Genomic DNA, 5,274 nt, shown 5'->3' on the forward strand with positions numbered 1-5,274 from the left:
TCGAGCTTCTCAAAATAATGTTAGTTTTTGTTATTTCCCTCTAAAAAGTGAGATGATTGTCGCAAATGGCGAAAGCGTAAACACAAGAAAACTCTGGATTAACAAACTTCGCATTAGCAAGGAATTCTCGTCTGTTCGATGCATTTTTTTTTGAAAGAGAATAACGTTATACCAGGTAAATTTGTTTTTATAGTTTTGTGTAAATTTGTAAGAATATGTATTTTTTTTGGAATCTTAAACTCGAAAGTAGGATTTGGTAATATTAGCAAAAGAATTAGGGCTTTCATCTCCGCCTAGTTTAAAAATAATTAATTTAACTAACCTAATTTTACTACAGCATTTAGTTGGAATGGACAGTTTGCAAAATATTTTCTTGAATTATATTATCGTAGAACGAAATGAAAAATGTTTAACGCGCTGAGAATTTTCATCGCCAAAATTGTGGGATTATAGTTTAGGGTTATAGTTTTAGTATTGTGCTAGCAAAGAACCCTTGGCGAGATTTCGCATGTCAGTTCTGAATCATTTTTATTTTTTATCATGTGTGGATTGAAATGGTAGAAAGATTACAGAATTCAATAAGTTTAAAGAAATAATGGAAGATCAATTAAAAAGAAAACTACCACCATGTATCCGTGAGAATTTTATTGATGATGCATGACAGAATTAAATCATAATTCAAAAATTAAAAAAAATGGAAACAGAAAAAATTAAAATTTACCGATTCGGCAATTTGGGAAATAACTCGGCGACAAATGTAAAACAATTAGCGCTAGCCAAACAAAACAAAGAAGCAATCATTTTCCTCTTTTGATAACAATGGTAAACAAAGGTTTTGTTACATGAAATATTTATAGTGCTCTTATGGCCAAAATGAAAATGTAGTTCCATCAAGAATTGATGAATATCGAATTCAACATCGGGGAAGTGGCTGCTTACAACTAAGAAATACCAAATTTGCATTAATTTCTAACGTTTAGTAATGATTCTTGAATTCTCATTTCTTTCTACGTCGGCCAGAGTGTCTACAACACTTTAAAAATTAATTTAAAAAGAATAAAACAAAAAAGTCATGCGTACAAACAAAAATTACTAGGTTTATTAGCATTCGGCGTACGTTTATTTTACCTTTTTCGTCCGCCATTAGACAGTGGCTGCAGTGCCCCCTATTGTTTGCTGGAGTTGCGAACAAAATGTCAATTTAAAAAAAAAATAATTTTTATTATGAAAGAAAATCGTCTGTGCATATCTTTATGTAGAAACATAAAGGACTCCGAATTTCTGCGCCAGGAACTACTAAATACTTAAATTAAAACTTTAGAGTGAAGAAAAAAACAAATCATACCAACAATAATTATTTCACAGTAAAAACCACGACTGCGGAGCCAATCTCATTTTTGGGTATAAGAGCGAAGATTTTTAATTCAGAGACTCGGAATTGATCATTTTCCCTCTAAGTCCACAACCCTGTCGATGTTTGCGGAGTGGGACTTATTTTGGGATAAAGGAGTCGGAGTCAAAGACTTTAAAATTCCAAGTGTCAGAATCAAGTCATTTTCCCTTCGTGTTTAATTTTTTCCCAAACCTACGGAGCCGGAGTCAAGGAGTCGGAGTCAGACTCATTTTCGTGTATAGGAGTCGGAGTCGACTGCCCTGAAATTCTAGGAGTCGTAGTCGGGAGTTAGTCATCAAGAGCTATTTCTAACAAAATTTGTTTGAAGTAAATTCGCCTTTAAGTTCGGGATCTATATTGATTTTTAGTTTCTCCGTAGGCGCTAATGTTAAGGGATTTGAACTGTTTAAAATTGAAAGGAAAATTTTTCAAATCAAAAAGATATTTTCTATGCATGTTCTTTTTCAAAAGCTTTTTCCTACAAAGTTTTTTTGAAGCAAATTCGTCTCTTAAGTTCGAAATTTATATTTCCATTGCATTTCGCCCGTTGGCGCTAATATTAAGTTTTTTTGAACTGTTAAAAATTGAACCAAAAATTGTTCAGATAAAAAAATGAAATATTTAAATGCAGTGCCCATGCCGAGATCTTTAAAAAAAAATTAAATGTTCGAATCGGAATTCACTCAAAAGTTATTAGGGGGGGGGGAGCAAACCGACTGACATTTTCCCCCATCTCAATACCATGCTTTCCGATTTGTAATTTTTCGATATTTATTCAATTATTTTATTTATTTTTGACTTTTTTCTTTTGTTTTTCGCGATATTTTTAAGAAGCACTAAGCCTTCTTTCATGCTTTTTTTTTCTTCTTTCTCTGACTGTTACTGGGAAAGTATGAGTTCCTCCAATTATTTTTTTTCCAACCACAGCACTGGTTAACAACACGAAGGGTGGAACCAGCTTCCTATTTTGGAGGAGATCATTTCCAGAAGGGAGTGGGAAGCATAAGTGTCATTTTGGTGCGTACATAGGAGTTCTGGGAAATTGTTTTCGAACTATATGTCTCCAAAATGTGTATTTAGGCTATTTTTGGTCACTTAAGGGATGGCTGTGACTCTCATGCTTCCCCCCGTCCCCATCCGCCCCTGATCAACACAATGCGGTTCCGAATATTGTAGTACATTCTAAAGACAATGGGGTTGTTTCCTTCAGTCAAAAGTACTATTTTTAGTCATTGAAATTGATAGAACTAGTAATAATTAAAAAAAAACAAACAAGGATCCAGAAAATACTTTCATTTTCCCAACAGTTATTTTTTAAATAATTTTTTTAAATGTCCGATTTTGAAAACAAGGCGTGGTCTTTATGATGTCACAAATGATGCAATTTGGCGCATCTTTCTACCACGTTTCCACGTTATGATAATCAAGAAGCGAATTCAATATTGTGCTTTACGCTTGCTATCAGCCATATTGTTGCCAATACACGTGAGTAAAGATTTCGAATTAAATATTTTGCTTTCTGAATGGCAACACTGAATGGTATTTCATCATTTGTGATGTCACGCGACAGAAACGTAAACAATGAAAGCGCGCCGATTAAAGTGATTTTTTAAAAATATTAAACTTGAACAAATTATTTAAAAAAAATGGTCAGATCCTATGTTTTTAAACATGCTCTTTCAGAAAAAAAGTTTTTAAAATTTTGGAAACGACCCCATTGTCAAAAATCAGTTGTTTATTAGTTGGCACTTCTTCCCCATTTTTTCCTAATCGGAATTTAGTGCAGTACGGTTCATTTTTGTGAAAAGATATTGCAAAAATCTAAGGGCTTTATTGTATGAAAGTCTGTACTTCTTTTCAATTTTATGTGAATTTTTACATATCAGGAGGGAGACTATAGAGCTCACGCACTTGTTTTGTTTAATTTAAGCCCTGATATAAACTAGAATGTCTTAAATAAGACTACATTTCTTTCAAAAACATTTTTGCTTCCTAAGAAACTCAGAAGTAGAATTGCGTACAATCTTACTTCCTTCATAGTCAGAGGCAGTGAACGAATCATCAACATTGATTGCGAAAATTCTCATGTTTTGGACAAGTAATATAACTTTATGGAAAATATGTGTAAGGAAAGAGAAAGAGATTTAAAAACAAAACGAGGGATGTATCGAGCGTTACTCTCGCTAAACTAAACGCAGCTGTTACGTGATTTTACTGCAGTAATAGTTCTAATACAAAGAAGCTGCATTTACAGTAATTGTATTAGGCATTTGTAAGGCGGAACATATTAGACTATATGAAAGTTAGAAATACATTTAACACGTATAAGCATTAAAAACATTTATCATTTTTTAAGTATTTGAAACCAAATATACTTAAACTTTGAGATGTTACAAAATAAGCTATCGTCATTTTCGTAATAACACCAAAAAGAATATTTCTAGTCAGTCTGTATCTGCAGATTTAGCGAAAAATTAATTTTAAAAAATTACATTTGTTCTAAAAGAATTTCTTCTCCTATTTTTTAGTTAAAAAAACAGACCTTTTAAAAAAGAACTAACTTTTTGCTGTTAAATTTAATTTCTCCTTTAAAGGAGTTCTGTGTTTTGTTTTGTTTTTTTGCTCTTTTGCTGCTCTTTTTTTTTAATTCTGTGTTTTTTGTTCAGAAGATCATTGTTTCCTTTACTCTCGTATTGAAATAATGAATGAAACTCATTTTTTTTCACGAGTATTCTTTAAAAAAAAGGAGGGGGGGAGGATAGCTCTCAAACAAATTCTCTGCCTCGCATCCATGTATGTCTCAATTTTCGCCACTCTACGTCATCTTTTTTACAAATTATCGAATTTTTAAATGTCATAACTGAGGTTTGGATCCCAATGTAGAAACAAAAATTTAAAGGAAGTGAAAGAAAGTTTTCAAGAATTACGCTTTGCATTGCACAATCCGGCAACCTCCTCGTTGATGCGAATATGTGCAAACAATGAAATCACGTGATCATATTCCCCTCAGACTAATAAATTTTGTCAAGACGCGTTGGTTCGCAGAAGAAAATTACGCAGCAGGCACCTAAAAAACTCATTTTGCTAAAATGAAAAAAACATGGAAGGGGTACTTCTTTCAATTTATGGTTTGATGATGAAAAAAAAAATGTATTTTCTTGATCCATCTTCACGGGTATGGGAGTTTTCTTTGTTGTGCAGAGAACTCCGTTGTCTGATAGAATATTCATTTCTTCGCTGCAGGAAAAAAAAAATCGATGGAGGTGGACAAAATGTGCCATTTTTATTTTTTTTAAAGATAACGCTCTGCTTTCGAATTGCAGCGATTGGCGTATGACAAAAATTGCTTGTTAGCAAAGTCGATTTTTTTCCCACAAATAATATTTTGCACTTTGTGATTTGGTGTTTTGGTGTTTTCCTGGTAGTCATCCAAAGTGCGTCGAAAGTCGTTCCCTTTTGCTTTGTCATGGGGCCTAAAAATTATTATCTTTGCAAATGCTTTAAGCCGGTAATTTTCGTCTCAACGCCATGTGTGGTTTATTCAATCTCTGATCAATTTCCGCAAGGAAAGAAATGGTTCTTACTGTTTGAAAATTTGGAAATTCGTTCACTGTAATCATAACTGTGAGCACTGCGTTGCTTAAAATCATCCTGAATCTCATGCGCATACCTTCAAACAATCATGTCTAAAATTTTGGTTCGATGGGTTCAGTGAATAGACAGCTAGGGCTTCGTGTACAGAGGAAGTTACTTTTGGACTCTCTGTATAGCAGCACTTTTGCGGCGTTCCAACACCGAATCACCCCTGATTGTGTGAATAGGTATATATATATATATATATATATATATATATATATATATATATATATATATATATATAT

This window comes from Uloborus diversus, unplaced genomic scaffold (genome assembly GCF_026930045.1).
Source record: "Uloborus diversus isolate 005 unplaced genomic scaffold, Udiv.v.3.1 scaffold_883, whole genome shotgun sequence".
NCBI lineage: Eukaryota > Metazoa > Arthropoda > Arachnida > Araneae > Uloboridae > Uloborus > Uloborus diversus.